Here is a 25,004-nt window from a genome sequence, read left to right as displayed (position 1 = left end):
CGCCCATCATAAGGCACGCTGGACACATTTCTTTATCAGGGAAAAATGGTAAGGCACTGGTCCCGGAACTCATAAAAGACACTGCAGGGAGTGTTGATTAGCAGCTTTAGCCTCTGCATCTGGAGAGTTATTTATAGCCAAATCTTGATAATCAATGGTAAAAGAGAAAAAGGAAAGAATGGGTTATTGAAAACCCTGCATCACTCACAAACTTTATTTTTGAACAGTTGTTTTTAACTGTCACTCTCTATCAACATTTCCACAAGAGTTATTAACAAAGAGTTAATTTATAACTTAGTGTTTAATTTCTATTTATATCATCTGCTGACCCACAGGAATAAATGTCAAGCACTGGGTCAGACATTGTTGGATAACCATAAACAAAAAGGATAATAAACAAATGGACTATTGCATGAAAATATGACTGATCTAGTCTGACCCTACGTGACTAAATGATACACTATAGGAATTCAAAAAGAATAAAACGTGAGCACTGAGCCTAACAACTTGAGGAATACATTTATCATCTTTTAAATTTCCAGGCACATTTTATTATAGAAATGCAAGTTAACTCAAAATTAGCAAGAAGTAATCGAGTATATAATAATTATTGATACTTTAGTGTTTTTTCTTTTCTGGGTCATAATGTGTAGTCAAAAGGTCAAATCTTAAAAATTCTGGAAGGGAAGTTCCTGAAAGGCCTCTTTATTAAGTTAATCTATAAAGAACAGCTTCACAAAACGGATCATATGTTTTGGGATCTTTTTAATAAAAATCTTAGGACCTTAGTTTAGTGGAAGGAACTGTCCCCAGGATAAACCCACCTTTAATAATTTAATTAATAGTGACTGATGTTAACAATATCACATTTTTTTTCTGATGCCCTAACTCTAATGGATTATATTTAAGATCTACTGCCTATAAAAATTTTAAAGCTACTGTTCAATGCCTCTATGTCTTGAAACAAGAAAGCTGCAAACTCAACACAAGAGTTCTAAGACGCACATCACTGCATTTCCAAGGGTTCACTTTGAGCAAGATAATGGATTTATGAGTCTTTTTTTTTTTTAAGATTTATTTATTTATACAAGCACTGGGTACAGTCAGAAGCATGGGAGGGTGAGAGAATTCACCAGAGACAGAGCGGAGAGCAGAACAGGAAGACAGAGAAGCACACTGCTGAGGGGAGCAGCGGGCGGCAGGAGAGGTCTGTGCACCATGTGGGACCTTAGCCCGGTGGCTCGGGATCAAACTGGTGCCGCAGAGGCTGCGGGCAGCTTCGCAACCCAGCGCTCAACCGCTGCGCCACCGGGGAGGCCCTGAAGTCATTTTTTGGTATGATAAAATTCTTTGAGCATCTAGTACATCCCATGCTCTATGCTAAGCACAATTCATATAATACTGACTAAAATCACATGAATGAGTACTATAATTGAACTTACTTGCCAAGAAGAAAACAAGTATTCAGGGAGTAAACATAACTTTGTCAAAGAACACATTAATTGTGTAGTAGAGATAGGACATGATCCCAAGCGCTCACACATTGGAGCTTGAGCTGTTTCTCATTTTTTAATGTTGAGCCCTGTTCGATAGTACCAGAAGATGCTATTTTGATAACATTCAACAGGCTAGGAATAATACATCTTCAATAAAAAGATTATGGACTATATAAACTTCTTTAGATCAAAATTGTTGCAGTATACCAATACAAGGGCTTGAAAAAAAAAAAAAGCAAAATCAGAGAAAACTGGGAAAAGGAAACAAAACATGGGTTCCAAATACTGACAAATCCTTCAAAGTGTTAAAGTGCAATAAAATTGAGAAAAAAAGAAAAGGCAATGGAACTCCAATAAGAGCTGGTAGCTTACTACACATGTGTTTGAAAAAATACCAGCATTATATTTACTGGGTTGACTGGCAATGCAAGCTCTTCCTGCTTACTGCATATGAGAGTGGGTGGCCAATATGACATGTCCATCCTTCCAGTGGTTAAAAAATCAACTATATGGCCCACTTCTTTTTCCAGCTTCCTTCTCAGCTTCTACATTCCAAGTCTGCTTAGGATAAAATGAATCTCCGATTTAGCCCATAGTTAGATTTGAAATACCACTTATCATAAATAGCTAATATTCTGTCTATAAATTTAAAACCTAAATATTAGACCTCAAATTATCATGAAATAGATTAGATTCTCATCATCAAGACTCTTGTGAAAAGCTTAGAGTTAGCATTCATCAGGCAGAACTATACATCTAATAGCACCATTATTCTTGGTATTATTCCCCTAATGATAAAAATGTTCAAGGTTTTAGGATTGAGAGCTTTCTCTGGAATATTGTTTTCTATACAAACCAAGAAAAAAAAAAGAGAAGACATGTAAATTATAGCTGTCATAGTTTTGATAAGATACATAAATATTGATGCATAATATTTAGTAAGATGAGAACTTTCTAAGAAACTTTTTTGATTTGAGAAGGGATAATTGAATAAGAGCAATTTCCAATGACTAGATGTAAAATGTGTTTTAACTCTTGTTGCCTATGTTCATGTGAATAAAATCCCTCTGGTCCAGGACTTCTTGTTAAGAGTGTGAGTTGTAAAGTGGGCGATTTAAGTACCTTCACCCATCAAAAACTCTGTTAAAACAAGCAGAGGGATTTGGGTATGAAAGACTTTATGTTCAGACTGTAAGCTTTCATTCTGGTAATTAAATTTATTTTTATTGGCTGCATGATTTCTTTTAAGAAAACATAATTCATATTTAGTTCAGATTTTTGCGTTCTGAAATTGTTTTTAGTCAAAAATAATGAGTATCTATATCCCGATGAAAGTTTGAGCTTTTTCCATTGACATTTTAAATTACAAGATAAATATTTCGATGGTCAGAGGATTTGAGCCTGCATTATTTTAAGAAATAAAAACTTGGTAGTTTTCAACATTTCATTTAATGTGGAAATGACTTCTTCAATTTGTCCCAACCTCAGCACCTAGTGTGACTTGTTTTATTTTTTCCCATCCTCCAGGTCATTAAATGATAACATTTTGTAAAGTCACATTTTATCATGACTGACAATATCTTATGAGCACAGAGACTAACAAAACAAGGCTGCATTGAGAGTTTTGGCTTTGCTTCGTGTTTCATTTCTTTTCCATAGCTGATTGTTTACAAGAATGGAGAGTCTTTTGGCATTCCTTAGAATATAGAATCCACTTGCCATTAGTAGACATTCATACCAGAGTGTGTGAACAAGCGTTGTGGTTCTTGATAATAATTAAATAGCCCATTTAAAACAGTTTTCATTCACTGGGGAAGTAAATTATGATAACTTGATTATTCAATATTATTTGACATTGTATTTTTCATACATTTTTATATACATTCATTCTGAAATACATGTCTATCATCCATTTTATCTAACACCAAATTTCACATTGCCAAGATAAAATTTTCAATGCAAAAAATTTTATGGAAAATTGTGCTTAACAGATTTTGCTATTTGCTGACTAAAAAGACATTTACAGAATTTTGAGGTATGTTTTCCACTTAGAGGAGAAACCTGTATGGAAAAAAACACTCGTATGGGAAAATAGAAAAAATTGTTCATTGAGACTTCATCATCTCCAGACAAAAGGATATATGGGGGAAAATATTCATTACTTTCCTGGCAATAATCAAGGAAACTAAGAGAAATTCTAGAGGGGAATATTTCTGTTTTAAAAAAGAAAGAAGAGGCAGGGTTTGAAACCATAGAGAATTGCTTCCTGTGTAGAAGTCAGTTGTATGCACACAATAGCTGAACTATGCTCCCTCCTGGAGCTAGACCAAGGTCAGATATAACAAATTTGATTCAAAACCTATGGAAAATTCTGGCACATTTTATATGTGTAAGTTCAGATACACATAAACTCACCAATTTCTTAGTAAAATCAGTGTTTTTACCTATTCCTTTTTCTTTCTTTCTTTTTCTTTTTTTAACTAAGAAAGAGAACTGGAGGAATTCTAAGCTTATTCTAGAAGGGAAGTTTCTAAAAGATTGTTTTATTAAGTTCACCTGTAAGGAACGGCTTCACAAAATGGATCAATTTGGTTTTGGATCTTATTTAGTAACAGTCTCAGGACCTTAACTGAGTAGAAGGAACTGTTCTCGGGATAAAACCTTTAATATTTAAATTAATTAATAATGACTGATGCTGAGAATACCACTAAGGCCTAATGCAGTATGCTTAGTCTCCATTGTCTCTAACAATTAGAAAGGCTTTGTTCTATGCCTTCTAACATGTTACTTCAATTCAGAAAGCTGCAAAGGCTTTTCTAAGTGCACTTTGCCTGACCTTAAATTCCTTCTCAAGGGGTCTGAAGTTGTTTTATTTGTTTATACACAACTTATCCCATGCTCACCTCCTCCCTCCTTCCAAAGAAACTCGGAAGGGAGTTTCTTCCTTCTGAGTTTTTTTTTTTTTTTTTTTTTTTAAGATTTATTTATTTATACAAACACTGGGTATAGTCAGAAGCGTGGGAGGGTGAGAGAATTCACCAGAGCCAGAGCGGGGAGCAGAGCAGGCAGAAGGACTGAAGTATACTGCTGAGGGGAGCAGCGGGCAGTAGGAGTGGTCTGCGCGCCATGTGGGAACCTCGCCCGGAGGCCGGGGATCGAACCAGCGCAGCAGAGTCTGCGGGCAGCCTCACAACCCAGCGCTCAACCGCTGCGCAATCGGGGAGGCCCACCTTCTGAGTTTTTTTGGGAATCAAAATGGACAACTACTACCAATGTAATAAAATTCAGTAAAATTTATGAATACAGTACAAAAATACTTTTAGATTTTGAAATTTCACTCATTCTAAGATTTTCCCCAATATCCACCCTCATAAAGTTTGTCCCACATTGTAACAATAAAGAATAGATGACTACACAGTCATTACAAAGAAGAAAATGTAGATCAGTATGTAATGTTATGGGAAGGACTCCAGGGCATAGTAAGTGAAAAGGCAAGGTGAGGAACAATGTGCATTTTTTTATTTTTATGGTGACATTTTATTTTATTTATTTATTTATTTTAGAGATTTAATTTATTTATTTATACAAGCACTGGGTACAGTCAGAAGCTCTGGAGTGTGAGAGAACTCACCAGAGTCAGAGTGGGGAACAGAGCAGGCAGACTGACAAAATACACAGCTGAGGGGAGCAGTGGGTGGCAGGGGAGGTCTATGCATCCTATGGGACCCTCGGGGATCGAACAGGCGCTGCAGAGGCTGCGGGCAGCCTTGCAACCCAGTGCTCAACCGCTGCACCACTGGGGAGGCCCACAATGTGCATTTTAATATCCCACTTGAATACATTAAAAAAATAAATTGCAAGTATTTGGACAAAATTTGTTACAAAAAATAGCAAATCCATGTACATCTCTATCTCTTACTCCTGTTCCTAAGACATGACCATTTTCAACTCATGAACAGCTTTTTAGATATTTTCCTCTGTATTTTAAAGTAACATGTCTATGCTTCTTTCTTGATTTTTTTAAATTTTAGATATGTTCATTAATTTCAAACCATGGGTTATGAAAATTTAACTCTTACACCTCTGCCCTACATTTCATAGTTACTTAATCTCCTTCATTTACTCCATAAGATAGGGACTATAACCAATTATTCATAAAATTATGTTCAACAGTAATTTAATATTATGGATACCATAATGTCAGGTTTTCAGGCCTAGTCGCCCAGCCAGGAATGGATCCCAGGCTGTAGTGGCAGCACTGAGACCAGCCACTAGACCATCACGGGTTGGTATCTCGTGAAGCCACAGCAGGAACTTCGCTGACGCTCAGGCAAGCAAGCGAGAAGAGGCCGATTTGTTTAGAGAAAGAAAAAAAGTTTATTGAGGCGAAAAGGAACAGAAATAAAGTGGGACTCCCGGGCCATGAAAGCAGGCCAGGGAGAGGCAAAGAAGCTGAAATGGAGTCCAGCCTCAGGGAATACACACCTTCTTTCCCTGATTATCTAAAGCTCCACCAGTCTCTCTGTGATTGGTTAGTTCTCTGTGGTCTCACTCACTGGCTAAATGTCTCTGTGCCCAGAACTAAGTCTCTGTGTCCCAGTTCTTATCTTAGCATACTTTTCTTTATCATCCTGTTTCCAGAATGTCCTGTAGCCCCTAGTCTTGGGGTTTTTGATTGGTCCTCTTTGGAATTTGTTGCCCTTATCTCTGGAGCCTTCCTTTACTCTCCTAAAGTCCCTGCCTGCTCTCTCCCTAAAGCTGCCTAATTATCTCTTACTTGCCCTAGGACTCACTATGACTAAATATTTCTGAGTCATATTCTATTCTAATTCCATTTCCTATCTTATACAAACTTTTGATTTTCTTCTAGTTAGTGATTATCTCATTTTTTGTTTGCTAAATGTCTTAAGTACCCACTTAATAATAGTTTATGCCTAAGCTATTTGCCAGAAATCTAAATCTTCTCCCACTATGTCCCAACACATGAAATTATTTTTCTTGGACAGAAATTCTCCCTGGAGGCCTTCGTCTTCTTCATTTAATCTGAAGTAGCTTCTCCCTATGGATGTTTCTCGGCTTCATCCTGAGATCTCCTTTTATCAGTATCTTAGAAATCTCCCTTCCCTTTCTGCAGGCCTTTTCCTGTTTCATGAATACTAGTTTCTCCTTTCATAATGTATTCTTTTAAAATTTTCATTAATATCTTGAAAAGTTCTCAGCAAATTGTCTTTTTTTCACCCTTTATGATTGATTAATAAGTTAACTAGACACAAAATTCTGGATAGGAAATCTATTTCCCTAAGAATTGAAGGACATTATCCCACTGCATTTTGGCTTCATATGCTGCTGAAATAACGGTTTTCATTCAGATTACCTAAACTTTGCAAATGGATTTGGATTTTTTTTTCTCTTAAAGCTTTCAGAATCACCTCTTTATCCATGTTATAATGAAAATTCATGATTATGTATATCGGCATACATCTTTTTGGTCCATATGCTTTGTACTAGAGGGATTTCGTCCCATCACAAAATTCATATTTTTTTCAGTTTGTGGACAGGAGGCGGGGAGGATTTTATTTAACAATGTCTACTCCTGTTTTAAGAAACTGTATTATTTGGATCTTGTTCCTCATAAACTCATTCTCTATTTTCCACTTTTGATATGTCTTACCTTTTGTTAGACTTTGTGGAAAAGTTTTTTAAAGTTTTTAATCCTATTTTTTTAATTTTCTAGAAGTCTTTTCTTTTTTTCTGATTTTCTCTATTATTTTAGCATTTTGCTTTTATCTCAGATGGCAATGTGCTTTCTCTCTGATGGTATTTACTAAACTTTTTATGCTGATAATGTTTTTACTTTATTCTTCAAAATGTAATTCTATCTCCTCTAAATTTATTTTCTTTCTTTGACTTACTATCTCTTTTTCGTGTTAGAGACCTTCCTTAAATATTTGGTTATTCTTGGTCATCTGTTCTTATTCATGAATGAAGCACTAAAAAGTCTGATTGTTTAATTTCAGTGTAGGAGATTGATTTGAGTGGATATTAGCCCAAACTTCAGTATTTTTCTCTTAAACTAATGAGTTTATCAAAGGGGAAATTTTATAGTTTCTGTATTTCTGGAGCCAAAGATTAACAGATTGAAGTTCCCCATTATAAATATGCCTCTACCTCAACCATATTTGACCTCTAAGTAGGGAGCCTTCTTGATTTAACCTGCCCAGAAAGTAAACAACTATGGGGAGGGGATGTGGAATACTGTATACCTCTTAGACTTTAATCATTCTTCTAATTTCAGCTTCATATATGCCTGTGTTTTGGGATTTACCTGGCTCCTTCAAGACCTGAAATTTCTGGCTTCTGCCACCACCAGCTTAGGTTTTAACTTCAGCTGTAGGGGCCCTCACTATTTGCATAGATAACTTCTGGTTTGGTAAGTTCGTAAACACTTGTTCATCAACTTTCCATCTCTCAAATTTTATTACTGACTTCGTTTCTCTTGTCTGAGGATAGATGTAAGTTTTATGTAAATAAAAGCTTATACAATTTTAACACCCTCTTTTAGGTAATGAGTACAGAATTATGAGTACAAAATAAGTAAATACTTATTTTAAATAAAAATATTTCATAAAATGACAAGCTTTAAAAAGTTACAAATATCAATTATAAACATTAATGAACTTAATAACAGAGCTTCAAAATACATAAAGTGAAACTGATAGATCTGCAAAGAGAAATGGAGAAATCCACAATAATGTTGGAGATTTCAAAACAAATCTCTCAATAATTTATAGAACAAGCAGACAGAAAGTCAGGAAGGATGTAAAAGGTAACAGATAAATTTATTTTAGATTTCACATTTTTAAGATGAGATCCTTATTAAATATAGATGTGTTGACAGCATCCGTGAAGCTAGCAAAGCAGTGATAAAGTATTCATATCATTTATACTACATGTTACCATGCATCTTTTTTATTGTGTCATTTTTGACCACTGGAAATCTAAAACTGTTATGAACCTGTGGTGACCTATCACATGAGCTACTTCTACAACTTGGTGCTTATCTCATGGCATATAGTACTTGTAAGATCAGAATCTAAACTAAGTGGTGTTGAATATTAGCTTCTATCTTCCCCAACTATGCTTATTTATTGCCTTTATAGTCTGGGATTGAGAGAAATCTTTAAGCTCTGTAGATAAAAGTTTCCATGTGAGTCAGACACAGAAAATAAAAATTAGAACACTTGGGTAAAATTAAAGCAAATGAGTGGTTCATGGCGATATGACAAAACAAGGATTCAAAATATGAAATAAGAAATAATGAGTAAAGTTCAACATTATTTGGAAATGAGAAGGAAATCTGATAGATTCTTCTAACCAAATACAGCCACCCTTTACCTATGATAATCTCATTTAACAAATCCAAAATAGGGGATTCAGATATTTGGAGGATGGAAGTGAGGATTTCATTTATTGGTGATTTGTTTGAAGTATTCATCATTGTAGTTTCTAGGAAAGTGTGTGTGATAGAAATCAGGTGACCCTGTTTAAAACTACATGAGGGCTTCAAGTTTGTACAAGTCCCCACTTGCTGTGCCACCTGGACAAGTCATTTGATCACAACTGTTTGCCTAGAAAATAAAAATTGTGGGGGCCTCCCTGGTGGCACAGGGGTTAAAGACAGCACAGCAATATCAAGCTATCATCAGCCACTGCAGCACAAGTTCAATCCCCAGCCAGCCAGGCAGCAACCCACACAGCACAGCAGACCTCTCTGGTCTCGCCCACTGCTCCTCTCAGCAGTGTATTTCAGTAGATCTGCCTGTTCTGCTCCTCACTCTCTCTGGTGAGTCCTCTCACCCCCGCACCTCTGGCTTACACTCCAGTTCTTGTATACAAAAATAAATAAATCTTTAAAAAAAAAGAAAAGAAATTGTGATAACCAACCAATCCACATAGAGGTTGCTCTATACAAATGTGAGATATTAGAAATAATAATTTATACTACTGAGCAGCACTAATAGAACAGTCTTTAATGACAGAACAGTTCTATAGTTTTGCATTCCATTATGTAGCTACTAACCACATGTGACTATTGAGCACTTGAAATATGTTAGTACAACTGAGAAACTGTTAGGGGGAAAAGGATGTCCCAAAGCTAATTCCATATAGGCTTTGTGGACTCCACTCCCACCCCAGGTCAAAGCCAAAGACACTGGGAACTCCAAATCCCATCACCACCAAAGGGAAGGTGGCTAGGACCTGAGGGTGGGGTTAAGCAGCCAGGTGGATATAAAAGGCAGACACGTGGGCTTTGGGGGTCCCCCATTTTGGCTCTCCGCCAGCTCGCAGCGTCTGGCCAGCTCTGAGAGTGACTTTGGGTTTCCAGGTCGTCGGATCCGGTAGGACGCATTAAAGACTTTATTTCCCTATTTTCTCCCTGAGTTGTACATTTTCCTTATTTCCTTTTCTCTTGTAAATAAACCTTTTATTAACCTTTTGCGTGTGTCTGTAGTAGAGTATTCATAAGTCCCTTTAAAGCGCGCGGGTGAGGACCCACAGCCAGGAACCCGTTTAATATCGGGGTTGCTCTATAACAAAACTAAATTTTTTATTTTATAAATTTTATGTAATATGTGGTCAATGGTGACCATATAGGACAGGAGGGGTATAGCACTCAAGAAAACAATTCCAATTCATTTTTAAAATTCTGTTTCACAAAAAGCAAGGAACTTCAGAAAGTCTATCAACCACAACTTTTATTATCTTCCATTTAGATGAAGAAACAGAAACATATCTGTCTTTTAACCTCCCAACTTCATACTCAGAAATGTGGAGTGAAAGATTCCTCTAGCAGATTTCACATTTTTCTATTGTGGCTAGGATCTTACATGCTGAATGCAGATGAAGAAGTACATTCTCATTTGACTATAGGTGAGGGGCTTCAGGTAATTTCCTCACAACTCTCAGTCACAATCAATACGTTGAACACAATAACCTTTACCGTGGTTTTCAGCATAAAGAAGGTTCAAAGTGTAACAGGGTGGTCCCCAGGAAAAGGGGAGGTTCCAGATTTTCTGTCCCACCCAAAGGAGGTTAGAGCTGAGAAGGGAGGAAAAGAAGCTGGAGAGGAGACTGAAGAAGGATGGAGAGCTGGAGGGTAACCTGGAGGAGGCACAGGGAACAGAAATATGTGAAGAAATTGTGTTCACTTCTTGGTTGTGGACTGGTTGAAACAGATGTGAGTGAGAAACCCATGGGGAGGTTAACAATGGCAGCATTTATTTGGATTTTGATTTTGCTCTTTTCCTCCCAACTTGTTTGACTGCTTCTGAACCTTCTCTATGGGTCCCCACTGGAAGGTGCGTTTGACTTGTGGTAGGCTTTCGGGCCTTGCTTTGGGCCAACCCTATTTGGCTGGACATTTACCACGAGGGGATGGGTAACTTTGGGTGCTTGATTTGGAAACTATATTCCTTGTCTTTTCTGTATTGCACACAAATTGTATTAAAGTTCCTTTCCATTAAAGGTCTTATATTTTTTGTCTTGATTTTGTGGATGACAGAACCTATTTAGAGTGGGCAGGTTTGGGGCACTATATGCAACAGGAAGTAGTTTCTGAACTGGTCCCTAATAGAGTTCATTTCCCCACAGTGACAAATTTACCCTTCTAGAATGGCTTAGGAATGTCCCAACAAAAGCTCACAATTTTTATCCTCCAAGTCAATTAAGTGACCTGCAAGTTTCCAAAAAAGTTAGTTTGACCTTTAGTCATGTTAACCTTAGTCCTTGTTTTTATTGGAATATTTTCTTGACAAAAGTATTTTCACCTCTGCCTTTAGATTTTTAGTCATTTTTTAGGGGATTTTCTTCTTTCAGATTATGTTAGTAGAAAAATTTCCATATCATTTTAAACTACTGGGCTGAATGAAAAGAAAGGTGATAGGTAGGACAGATAAAACTAATTGCTCATCTATAATCCTATGTCACTTTTTTCTTCTGCTATCTGAAAAGTAGGAAATAGGACCCTCTTTTTTATAGTTAGTTATTTAGAAATAAGAAAAGCTGAATATATGGTTTAGCAGGTGAAGTGGCCTCAGAATCATCTCTCCTGTGGTTGCACTGGCAAAATTTTAGTATGTAGCTAGGCATTTGTCTTAGATATTTGGTGTCGAGCAGATAAATCACTTCAAATAACCAACTCAATTTTCAATCTTTTATTCAGATAATATAGAAAGAATCTTTCTGGATTTGATAGCAACTTGAATTTCAAAACTCTATATTGTTGCTAAATTATTTAATTTATTTTGATTCTTTCACATGGGGAAGAAAAATGCAATGTGTCTATTTCCATCTCATCATGTATTGTTACTGATTATTGGTATTTATTCTTTTCCTTTATAACTGTCTTGTGCTGCAAAGAAATCAACTTCAAAAGCTTTCAAATTTGTTTTAATTTGCTAAAGATTTTTTGACAAGTGCTTTCTCTATTATTTTAATGCATTTACCTTAATTATACTGTTTTATCATTTATTATATTCTTATAAAACATGATAGGGGTTAAGGAGACAGTAATAGGATACACAATTTATAGCTAATTTAAGTAATATATTGTTGAATTTTCTTGGCAGTATTTTTGCTGACATTTCTTTTAGAATGCCTTTCTTCTTCAGACTACCCAACTCCAATAGTCTCCTTTTGCTCTCTTTATGAAAATGTCAGTAGAACAAGCTCTAATACTACCTTAAGATTCATTGACAAGGTAGCATTGGTTATATCTCCTTTAGTAAGATAAAAATTATTCCAAAATTGGGCCTCCCTGGGGGATCAAGGGGTTAAGAGGCAACCTATGAAACTATCCACAGCCACTGAAGCACAAGTTCAATCCCCAGCCAGGGAGCTACCCACATGGTGCAGCAGACCTCTCCTGACTTGCCCACTGCTCCCCTCAGCAGTGTATTTCAGTCTTCCTGTTCTGCTCCCCATTCTGTCTCTGGTGAATCCTCTCACCCTCCACACCCCTGGCCTGTACCCCAGCTCTTGTACGCATAAATAAATCTTTTTTAAAAATGCTGCTTTGAAAATGACTTTCAGTAATTTGATCAACAAAGGTTATAGTGGCAGCTAATGTAATTGATGGATATAATAATATGCCTGACCCTTTGACTGACATGTAGGTGGTCTAAAGCTAATGCACTATCTTGAAGACAGAAATTCTTGACTTAAGGACTAATTAAAGATATGATTAGGATTTTGCTTAGTTTTTTTAATGTACTTAGCATGCAAATTGGCTTTACTAGAGATTATTCCCTTCCTCCCCCCTCTACACATCATACACAAACACACACACACACACACAAAGTCTATATTATCTTATCTACAACTTTTTCATGGTATCTGCTCTAGTCCTTAAGAAAAAGTATAACCCTATATCTTGAATAAAGAAACTACTAATATTTATGTAACACGGTGGCCTTGATACAGGTAAAAGCTGGAGGTGACCAGCTATGGGTCATTAAAAGTCTAGTAGGTTTGGGGCCTCCCCGGTGGCGCAGCAGTTGAGCGCTGGGTTGTGAAGCTGCCCGCAGCCTCTGTAGCACTGGTTCGATCCCCGGCCGCTGGCGAGGGTCCCACATGGCGTGACAGACCTCTCCTGCCATGCCCACTGCTCCCCTCAGCAGTGTATTTAGTCAGTCTGCCTGTTCTGTTCCCCGCTCTGGCTCTGGTGAATTCTCTCACCCTCCCGCACCTCTGACTGTACCCAGTGCTTGTATAAATAAATAAATAAATCTTTAAAAAAAAAAAAAAGTCTAGTAGGTTTGACAGGATTCATTACTACAAAATTAGTGTATTGCAGTACTTCATCTTCAAGTCATGTAATAATCTACAGAATGCTTCTAAAATAGGAAACAGCATCATATAATTGGTTCCCATTTTTAAACTAAAGCTCATTGTTAAATCAAGCTCTTATGCTATTCTACCAACACACAAACCCATTTGTCCTTTTGAGCATAATTGGGCAGAAAATGGCATGCTATTGGTAGAATGCTATTCTTTGCTTTCCAAGACCGCTCACAGAAAATGATTATAATTGATCATTGATTGAACACTGTATGTCATGTTTTCTTCGCTGGATCATTTTATTCAGTGTAGTACTTGGTGATAAACTATTAGAAATACCAAAAGTATTAAGTGTTCTTTTTTTCTAATCTCAGTCCTTTTTGTGATTATGATCAGACATTTGGTCTTAACTGGGGTAGATTGTGCTACAAGCATAAACAATAATTTCTGGTCCAAAGCAGGACTCCTTTTCAGACAAGTTTACCAGACCAGCTGTATGGGACTCTTCCTCTTCCTGTAGCCTTTACCATAGACTTAAATTATTTTAGCTTGCAGCCAATTCAGCCAAAGGAAACTTTTAAATAACTGAAGGCTTCCTTAGGGGAAGTCAGCTACTGTTGGGAGAAGAAATAGCCATGGGTTTTTTTTTTTGTTGCATCAGCAACACCACACTGATAAAGAAAAAAAAAAAAAACAGGAGTAGTGGTGCAGGCTGTACAAAGCAGTATGCTGCCCGAGGAGCAAGATCCTGGCCTTTTTATTGATAAGAAAACACAGAAAAAAGGGTCAGTCAAACTGAAAATATGATTGTGTTAATTTAGGGCTTTAGGGAGAGTGAGTCCACTGATCAGGTAAATCATAATCCCAACCCCCACCCATGGTTCCAATCTTATTAACAAGGTGTTCCGCTAAACAATCTCTGGGACGCAAAGTACATCAGTCAGTGGCCCACTGGGGTTCCGGGTCATAGCTCCTTGTGATGTATACCCATTACCCAAGGGCGATCAAACATTCAGCTCTTGTTTGTCTTGAAAGGAGCCTGGTAGGGTTTTTTGGTATGCTACATTTCGCAGACCTACAGTTTTTCTGGCCAATTGATGCTATGGAAGGAAAAGCAAATATAAGAACTTTCATCACTTTATTTTGAAGGAAAGTTTCACACTAATCATAGAATTGGGTGACAAAGGTCAGAGGTGAGATACCTCTAAGACACTTTTTGGCAAGAATTAATGACCTCCAAAGTATACATTGTCATAAGTAAGTGGACTTTTGCTAATCAAAAACTCAGTGCAGAGGCTTGGTTTTGCTAGCAAACTAGTTTGCTTTATGCAGTTTGTTGAATCTTATAGGATGACATTATGTTACTGTGGGGAAAAGACTAGTTCCTGCCTTTTATCTATCAGCATCACTACCCAGTGGAGCCAATAGGACTTGTAGAATATATTAGGGCTCTCAGAATTAGATGAAGTCACTTTTTCTCTCTTATAAGAGAAATAAAGTCGTTCCTTGCTTTCTGCTAATTTTAAGGATTACATTCCACTTTAAAGGAGGGTGGCGAGTAGCTTTGTACAAAATAGTGAGTTTGGTGTTACAGCTTCAGTTAAATAGGTTTGGACCTAGTTATCTGGGCAATGAACTGAATGTCTTTGAATTTTACAGATTTCTTCTCTACAAAAATAGCTAGAAGCAAATAGGTGTGGTGGTGTTTGAGTTCAGTGATAGAGGCTAGAAAAAAAAAAAAAAAGAAAGCAAGGAGCATTTAACGAAAAAAAAAGTACGTGTTCTTTGGGGTATCAAAACATGTTTACTTGAGCTCTCTTTTCTTTAATCCAATAAAGGTATTGGCAAAGTGTTTGGTATTTGAGGCATAGTAGTGGGAGTGCTGTCACGATGTAACTAAAGATGGTAGGAAAACCAATTTGAATCAAATGAGATCCAACTTGAACCTTTGCCCATGTCTGGAACTAAAACCATGTCAACCCACTGTTGAGTGTCAAAAATGTTGAGTCATTAGACTTCTTTTTGGTTCATCTGTTTCTGAATATCTGTACTTGTCGGCTTCTTTTATACTTAAAAAGACAGATTTACTGTGGCATTCAGGATGCAATTCTCATTTTACCATGTCTTCATGAAATTTAGAGAGATGAACATTAAGTGAAGATGCTTATCACAGTATATTTATGGTTTTGATGTTTTCCTTTAATTTTCAGTACACTTTTTAGAATCAGTTTCTTGGTTTTCATGTAGTTTCTGGAAACAGTCAACTGTTATGAAATCTGCTTTCGTAGGTTGATTTCAGAGAACACTGGGAAATGGAGGTGTGAAACATATTTAATACAAGACCCAAAGCTTTTCATGTTTTAGTAACCACTAATTGCTCAGCAACACAAGGTGAAGTCTAGGTTTTCAGCTCATCCCATTTTGTCTCTCTCTTCACTTCATGAGAACATTGCTTTTCAACCCCTTGAGGTCCCTTTAGAACACTTTAGAGAAGCAAAGTACCTCAGAGATTATCTATGTTAGTCTCAGATAATCATTGCTATAAAAACCTTTGTCAGGATTAGCAGAGATAACTGAACTGTGTGAAAGAGGACCTCAAGGGGAAAATGATTAAATCATGTCAAAAACAGAACTGTAGGTATATATTGACATATCTCTGACATACTAAGCAGCTTGTTCATTAACAAACTTGATGAATCCCTTCTAGGAGCATACTGTCCATTAAAAGAATATATTTTCTAAAATATTTAGAAGGTCAGAAGCACTTACTGAATTTTATAGAAATAAGACAAATTATGAGCAATTTCATTTAGCAAATTAGAATACATCGACCCCCTCATCCCATCCCACTTGTGCCCACACACCCCATTTTTTTTGTCTTTTTTGATCAAAAGAGCTGTTTTTAAAAGCTTCCTTCACAGCTCTAGGCAGAATTGGCAGTTCCACCCTCTATGCTTTCTTACTTCTTCAGACTTACTTCTAATATGGAACTTGTATTTTTACATTATAAATATATTTTTGTGTCTTTGGTCCCCTTCACTTCCAACTAGACTATGAAAGTAAGGACAGTATCTTATTCAGACTTGTTCTTCAGCACTTAGCACAATGCTTAGTACATTGTAAGTACTCACTAAATACTAATTGGAGGTATAAGCAAAGCATAAATTAGTGGAACTTCTATGAGTCAGAGTAGCCATCCATGGACTTTTCCAGCTACCTAATATGACCTCTGCAATTGACCTGTGTCTCTAACTCATGACATTAAATGTGATATTTATTTGATATCACCTGAGTTGAAAGAGACTCCTCATTTAGAGTAGTAGTAAATGGATTGGTTTTCCTGGCAACCCCAAAGTGAGTCAGTGATTTCTAGATAACAAGATAAAAACAATCAATCTTTACATTTTACTCAACAGAGGGGAATTTCTCATCTCCACACCTGAGAGCTAAGTATTATTAATTGTTTTTATCCCTGACACAAAGAAGTTAAATATTTCCCCAGGTCACATATTTAGCGAGGATGAAGATATTACAACTCAGACTTCCAACTACAAATCTTACCGTCTTTCTCCTACAGATCCCCAACTGATCTCAGAGCTGTGCAAGTGAATAGTTTTGGATGTACTTCAAATTCCCAGGTCAAGTTTTTCAAATAAGTGCCCAAGTGGTTTTCATAACAAATAGACTCATACCATATCTAGAAGCTATTTCACGTCAGTACCACCTGTGCTGCTTGCATATAGTCTTATACCCTCTGGAGCAAAGATATCTATCTATTTTGGTTTCATTATAAAGGATGCAAGAAAATCTACTTGTTTTAATATTATACTGGACCCTACTGGAGGACTCTGGCAGCGTTAGTGGCGGATGTGGTATGGCACTTCCAAAGAGTTGTGAGCCTATACCTCTGACTCCTCTACAGTGTTGCATACTAACATTACCTCAATTAATATATATATATATATATTTTAAAAATTATATTGTACACTTACCTAAATTTTAGTATATGAAAATTTTTCCCCAAGAAAGATCTAACAGGATCTGAAAATGGGCTAGAGCATCCTTTGTGACTGTTTTCCACAGATATGGGAACTGGGGATTTATTTCCCAAGTTCCTTCATAATGTGGCATGGGCCATGCTACTATTGCTGTCTGACAAGGTCCGGGCATGGGGGAAATTTCTGAAAAGTCAGAAAGCTCCATGGCTGGCTCCTGCTACTTCCTTTCATTTGTTTGTGCCAGTTATTGAAACCATGGAAATTTTCTATAAGTTTTAGAATAACACAATGAGTGTTGGCATTAGTGCCAGTAATGCACACTTCAGTAGTTTGAGAAAAGTACCTTCCAACATGACTGATAATGAAACAATTCCCAATAATTCTCCATGTCCTCCAATTTGTAATTCAGTTACTACGAGTAACACTGAGTTTTTTTTTAACAAGCCACTCTTGCTAGAACTGATGGAACTGAGGCTGGTAAAAGTCCCCACTAGAGAAGGCCCTGAGGTGCCCGGGGAGGCGAAATGGTCCAGAGAAACAAACCACATATTGTTCCCATGGTACCGGGACCCTTTGGTTCTATATAGAAAATAGGAAGCCACCCTCGATTTTACAATGCTTGCTTAGCCTTGTTTTAGTTACCTAGCTTGAAGGCATAAATCACTTGTGTGTAGCACCTGTTTCTATTTTCCGAATAACATACATCACCTAGGGAAATAATGTAACCAAGTTAATGTAACCAAGTAACCAAGTTAATCATAGACTGGGAAAATTGAAAAAAAAAAAAAAGGACTGTGCACTGTTAATGATCATTAACAAATTCTGAAACAATGTAAAAGTAAAATCACATGATTGCATGATGCAATGATCAAATAACAATTTCTGATGTATAAATAAAAGACCTGCTGAGACCCTCAGTAGGAGATGTCTGCACCCTGATCAAGTGTCAGTGTCTCCTCACTACCTCACCTACCTCATCCCCCCTCCCCTCATCTCTCCATTCTGCCAACGCCGTCTCGTCCTTAAGGGGACCCTGACACGACATTTTGCTGGAGCTGGCCTCCGGCAATAATGGAGGTCACTCTTGAAGTTTATTAAAACTGAAAGCAAAGTCTACTTTACATAACAGTAAAAATTTAGAACACCCTAGCCTACATTAGCCTTTAGAATACATTAGCACATTTTCCTCTGCATGTGGAAGGGGCACAGAGGTGGCAGAAAGTGTACAGGCTCAGGGGATTTCCTATGGCCCATCATGGTCCAAAAGCAGCCAGTGGGCTGTGCCCCCTAGAGGATCATGGTAATATCGAAGAGAGAGCTGAATGCCACGTGCCACTCTGCATTTGGGGACACAGGTCAACCCAGCCAGATATGCACAGAACAATGATAAAAGGACAGCAGGATCAAGAATCTTCCAAGGGGTGCCTGCATGAAAAATATGTCTGGATGATCAGACACCGCTGTGATTTTTAAGCCTTGGCCCAGCTGACACAGGTCTAACAGCTATTCCTATTATCCCACAAGTCTGAAATGGGAATTACACATACACTTTTTGTCCTGTGACAATAGAGATTTTACTCTGTACATGGGGAACAAGATTTGGCTAGCAATAAACCAAATCTGTGGCAGAGAAGAACACTTTATAACAGAGTTGCATTATATTCAGAAATAGAAATCACTAATAAAGATAGCAATAGAAACTATTCAGCTTCCCATTCAAATATTTTCTGAATTATTGGTCTCTCTGTGAGAACATTTTCCTGTGGTATAAACAGAGGCCCTGAATAGGATGAGTGTTTGCACGGTACAAAAGTACCGGGTTTCTTCTTGTTACCCAAACAGCAATGAGCACCAATGGTACAGCACCCTGCACAGCAGCTCTCACTGGACAATGGCGCTCACATACGAGGGGCCAAGATGTTCAGTTCTCTGATAACATGAATGTCCAATCCCAGCTGGGAAATATCAGCAGCCAAAGTTAACAGTTGAAAAAGAGCCATTGAGAAAAAAAAAAAAAAAGGAAATTCTCCCTCTCCCTCCAAAGTCCTTGCAGAATACATCAGAGCTACATCTGGGCATCTGGGAATAAATCATGTTATTGTATCAGGGAGCTGGGCACATTCCCTGTTACCCTCCCCCTACCCCCACAATCTGCTCCATTGGATGTTGTCCTATTGATTTATGATGTTAGGGCCAATGATATCTGTTCATGTCAGCATCATTAAACAAAGACAACAAGGAATGAGGTTAAAAAACCCCACAAAACTCTATTTACTCTGTAAAGTAACTTTTCCCAGTTTTATTAAGAAATAACTGATATACATCACTGTATAAATTTAAGGCATACAGCATGGTGGTCAGATTTACATATAGACATAATATGCACATTACATATATTTACATACATCGTAAAATGAAGAAGTTAAAGACAAATGATTTACATAATCTTTAAAAAGAATTAAGCATTTTGATATACCTTTTAAAATGTACTACATGTAAAATTTGAGGTAAATGTCCAACTGTTATTAGCTGTCCAACTATGTCCAGCTCCTAATTCGCTCCTGGGAATTAGGAGGATTATAAGTAGGACATTGACTTTTATTCCTTTTTCTTCTATTTTTTTCCTTTATTGAGGTAACATTCATTCACAACACTGCACATGATTTAGGAGAATAAGTTCACACCTCCTCACATGTATGTCACCACACTATCCCCACCGTCGAAGCACCCATATTCCTTTACCCTAGACCATTGACCCTCCCCACTTTTGCTCCCACTTCCAACCTCCCTCCCCTTCTAGTAGCCTCAATTTTTAGTTTGTGTTTTTAGAGTTTGCAGTCATATTTTTAGAGCTTGTGTTTATTTAGTTTTGTCAATGTTTTGGGTGTTTTTTTTTACATCCTACATGTAAGTGAAATCACCTGATATATGTCTTTCTGTTTCTGACTTATCTCATTTAGTAGAATTCCATCTAGTAGAATTCCATCTAGTATAATTTCATCACAAATAACAAGAATTCTTTTTTTTTTTTTATATAGCTGAGTAGTACGCCATTGTGTATGTATATTGCATCTTTTTAATCCACTGTTTGGTCAGTAGACGTTTAGGTTGATTCATACCTAGGTTTTGTAAGTGATCCTGCAACAGACAAAGGAGTACATATATCCCTTCAAATTAGTGATTTGTATTCTTTAGGTCAACACCTAGGATTGGAATTGCTGGATCATATGGTAGATCTATTTTTAATAATTTGAGGAACCTCCAGACTTTTTCTATAGGAGTTGGACCAGTCTATATCCCCACCAACAGTGTACAAGGATTTGTTTTTTCCACAGCCTCTCCAACAAAGTTTGAAACTGTTTTTTGTTTGTTTGTTTTGTTGTTTTATTATGGCATGAGTGAGTCCCTTATTATGAGATGATGGTATGCCTTTATGATTTTGATTTGCATTTCCTTTGCGATGAGTGATTTTGAACATTTTTTCACATGTCTATTGGTCATCTGTGTGTCTTTGGAGAAATGTCTGGTTAGTGTTTAGTTCTTCTGCCCTATTTTTGATTGAGTTTTTTTTTTTTAATTGAGTCGTGTGATTCTTTGTAGATCTTGGTCACTAGTCCCTTGTGAGGTGTATGATGTGCAAACATTTTCTGAATTAAGTAGAGTGTCTTTTGTTTTAACAATAGTTTGTTTAGCTGTACAGAAGCCTTTTAGCTTGACATAGTCCCATTTGTTTGTTTCTGTTTTCCTGGCCTTTGCAGTCAAGTCCCTAAAGACATCACCGAAGCCAATGTCATGGAATGTTTTGTGTGTGTTTTCTTCTATGTGTTTTATGGTTTCCCATCTTACATTAATTCTTTCTGGTCTTACATTCAATATTTTATCCATTTTGAGTGAATTTTTGTGCATGTGTGAGAGAGTACTTTCATTTTTCTGCAAAGCTGCCTATTTTTCCCACTATTTATTAAAGAGAATTGCCTTTTCCTTTGTGATTAACTATCCATATAAATGCTTTCAATCTTTTTTGTACTGCAATTCTCAAGAAGAAATTTATTTTATATTGAGATCTGGAACACAATGTGTGTGTGTCTGTGTGTGCATGCACAGGTGGGTGTGCATGGCAAAAGTTTCATGAAAAAATAAAATAATATGTACCTTTCCTGCAGGTCCATATCACTATTTCCTATCTTATTATCTTTAAAGGAAAGAATATTAAAAGAATCCACTAAACTTATTTCATTTTATGACCCACAAATGTGGTCTTGAACCATAATTAAAAAACGCTTGCTATAACATCTCTGCCAAACAGCCTGCTGTGCTTCGTTTGAACACCCACACTATGGGAATCTGGATTCTTCTGTAATTGTCTCTTTTATTTCTGGACATTTCTAAGTAAAGAGGTAGGTCTAGGCTTTTGCTATTTCTATGACAGCCTTTAAGATTCTGGAAATGATGATCAATCTCTCATGAGTCATCCCTTCTCCAAAATGGATATTTTTTTTAAAGATTTATTTATTTATTTATACAAGCTCTGGGTACAGTCAGAAGTGCAGGAGGGTGAGAGAATTCACCAGAGCCAGAGCAGGGAGCAGAAAAGGCAAAAGGACTGAAGTACAATGCTGAGGGGAGCAGCAGGCAGCAGGAGAGGTCTGGGCGCCATGTAGGACCCACACCGGGCCACCAGGCATCGAACTGGCACTACAGAGGCTACGGGCAGCTTCGCAAGCCAGCGCTCAACCACTGCGCCACCGGGGAAGGGAGGCCCTCCAAAATGGATATTTCCACCTTGTTCTTCATATGACGAACTTCTGTCCAAACATCTTAGAACACACACCATCTTACAATACCCCAGCTTGGTGAGGCAAATTGTGCCTCCAATCTTTTGTCTTTAATATCAAATCCAGAAACTGCCATCCAGAATGTTTTCATTCACAGTATAATATCCAATTAACCTTCTTGTGGTGCCTAGTGAACTTATCAGCCACAGCCAGAAAGTCCATTTGCTTATGACAACAAAACTCACTGTAGCCTGATGCCAACCTGATAAAGTTGTTATCAATCATAAGTTAAATATTAACAGATTCTGAAAACAGAATCTGTCCTACACATAAATCCTAATGTGCAAAGGACAATTCCACTATTCACTGTTACAATTACCTTACTTCTTACTTTAAATAATGCCTATGATCTAAGATAGTTAATATTTAAGATGTTAAAATGATGCTCGATTTTTACACTATTTCTTTTTAGGTTAATAAATGCATGACTTCTTTTATACAAATAAGCCTTTAATAAGTGTTTATAGCCCAAATTTGCTTTGCTTTTTTTCCTTTAATCAAATAGACTTTATTACTGAGGCAGTTTTATTAGTCAGTTTTTGTTTTGTTTTTGACATTCCAACATTGATTAGATATTTGATCTTAGGGTCTATTTGTTTATATAACACATGATTAATTTATGTGCTATTTAGTTCCCAAGTCCTGTTGACATTGTTTCCTAGCAGAAGTTTCTTTTTCCAAAAATAATATACTTTTTTTTGTTTTCATATGAAAATGTTTGTAAAATTAAGAGGAATGCAACATAGATACACTTTAAAGATATAGGTTAAGTTTTCTGAAATCCTTTGATTTCAATCTCATAGGCTCTCAGGATAAAATTTCTTAACGTGGTATCAAAGAGTACTAATGTGTGACATTCCAGAAGACAAATGTTGGTGGAACAAAAGAGGAAAAACCACCTAAATATGGGAAAAAATGGTCAAAGAGAGGATGTGCTGCTTTAGAGAATGAGGCTGTCCCCCTGTAGGCAGAAGCTATGAGACATGGATTTTAAAGACGGGAAAGAAGGATTTGTAGCTGGACTAGATTGGCATTTTTTCAACTCTGCTCTCTGAGCAGGGTGCTGGGGAGGGTAGAAGCAATCTAGCTGGGCTACTCTTTGTTCTCATGTCCTACTCTTTTTCTTCACCCAAAGCTGCTCACTTTGTGTCTTTTTAATATTTCACAGCTCTATGTGAACTGTGTTTGAGCAGGACTATAAGGAGTTCCCCAAACAGTGGACAATATGGTGCTTTAAGTGCTCTTCCAGTCTGCTGTTTAGCCACTAAAATGAACGATTCTGTTTGGATACCATTTTGTAAAGAATATATTGACCTGTAATGGCAGAAGGAAAGTATCTGCAGGCTTGACTAATATTTTTACTTATCAGTGTCCAAAATGCACTAGAAGAACAACAAAAATGTAAGTGTAGGAAACCTAGCTACACAAAAGGTCGCAGAATATGAATTTAGCAATAGCTAAGATAAATACAAATGATCCGACAAACTACGAGGAGATATCAGTGTATATGCACATCAGCTTCACTGACACTTTTGTTCTACTCTTCTCCTTATCTGCCTCCCCAGTCTCCCAGGAGATTAGTCCTTTTTTTTTTTTTAAAGATTTTTTATTTATACAAGAGCCGGGGTATAGGCCAGATGTGTGGGAGGGTGAGAGGATTCACCAGAGACAGAGTAGGGAATAGAACAGGTAGACTAATGAAATACACTGCTGCGGGGAGCAGCAGTTGCAACAGGAGAGGTCTGTTCACCATGTGGGTTGCTCCAAGGCTGGCGGGGATCGAACCGGCGCTGCAGAGGCTGCGGACAGGCCCCAGTCCATTTTTTAAAAGGAAAGTTTAAGTCTCAGAAAACTGAAGTTACTTTTACAAGAAAACATAACTTCTATATGGTATAACTGGAACTGTAACTTACATTTGCAGCTTCAAAGTTTGTGGCATATCTTTTCAAAGATAGCCAATGAAAAGCAATCCATTTCCCTTTAGACTGTTTAAAACTTTAAACCACCAGTGTTTTTAAATACTTTATTTTATTTTATATATTTATTTTTTTAAGTGGGTCTAATTCAAGTGAAAGCCAAATTTTGGATAAGTCGCTCACCAAAATTAAGTTGTGAAAAGGTAAATGTGCAATTTTTAAGTTTTGCAAATTTTAACAGTAAAATCTACTCCTGAGTAGTTACAATGAGGCAGTGTGGGTGGCACAAACCCCCGGCAGCTCCCCAATCCTCACTCCACCCTGTCTCTTCTAGCATAAAGCATCTCAGATTGCAAGTGGGAGTGACATCATTAGAGTGACAATTCTGAATGTGTGCTAATCTGTTCACATAAAAAAAAAGAAATCTAATTTTCTTGGCACCCATCTCACAGTTGATGGCAACATGGGAGTTTGTCGTGACATGGGGGTTGGCAGGCTGGGAAATGCTGAGTCAGACAATTGTTCTCACTTCCATTTTCACGTGTATCAAGCACCTGCTATGTATCAGATATTGCTGGTGCTCAGCACAGGATCCGCCTTACCTTGAGCCCCACGTAATCAGGATCCTCATTTGGGGCCTTTGGAAATGCCTTCCTCAGGGCTGTGACTATGAAGGTACCTTTGTTTTTCTTTCTCCCTTTTCTAATAAGCCTGCCCATTTACAATGTGTAAAAACAAACAACAAAAAATTCTGAACCACGAAGAGTTTTGTGACTGTCAGAGATAAGATTTGAATGTAGGCAGCCTAAGTTCATGGCGAGAGCCTGTGTTCCTAACCATCATACTATTTTAGTATCAATCTACTGCAATACTTGTTGAAAGTAGTTAATAGTGACAAAGTGGTTGAGATTCCCTAGGAAG

The sequence above is a fragment of the Talpa europaea genome, assembly GCF_964194135.1.
Source record: "Talpa europaea genome assembly, chromosome: 2".
NCBI classification, from domain to species: Eukaryota; Metazoa; Chordata; class Mammalia; order Eulipotyphla; family Talpidae; genus Talpa; species Talpa europaea.
Note: the sequence above shows the minus strand (reverse complement) of the source record.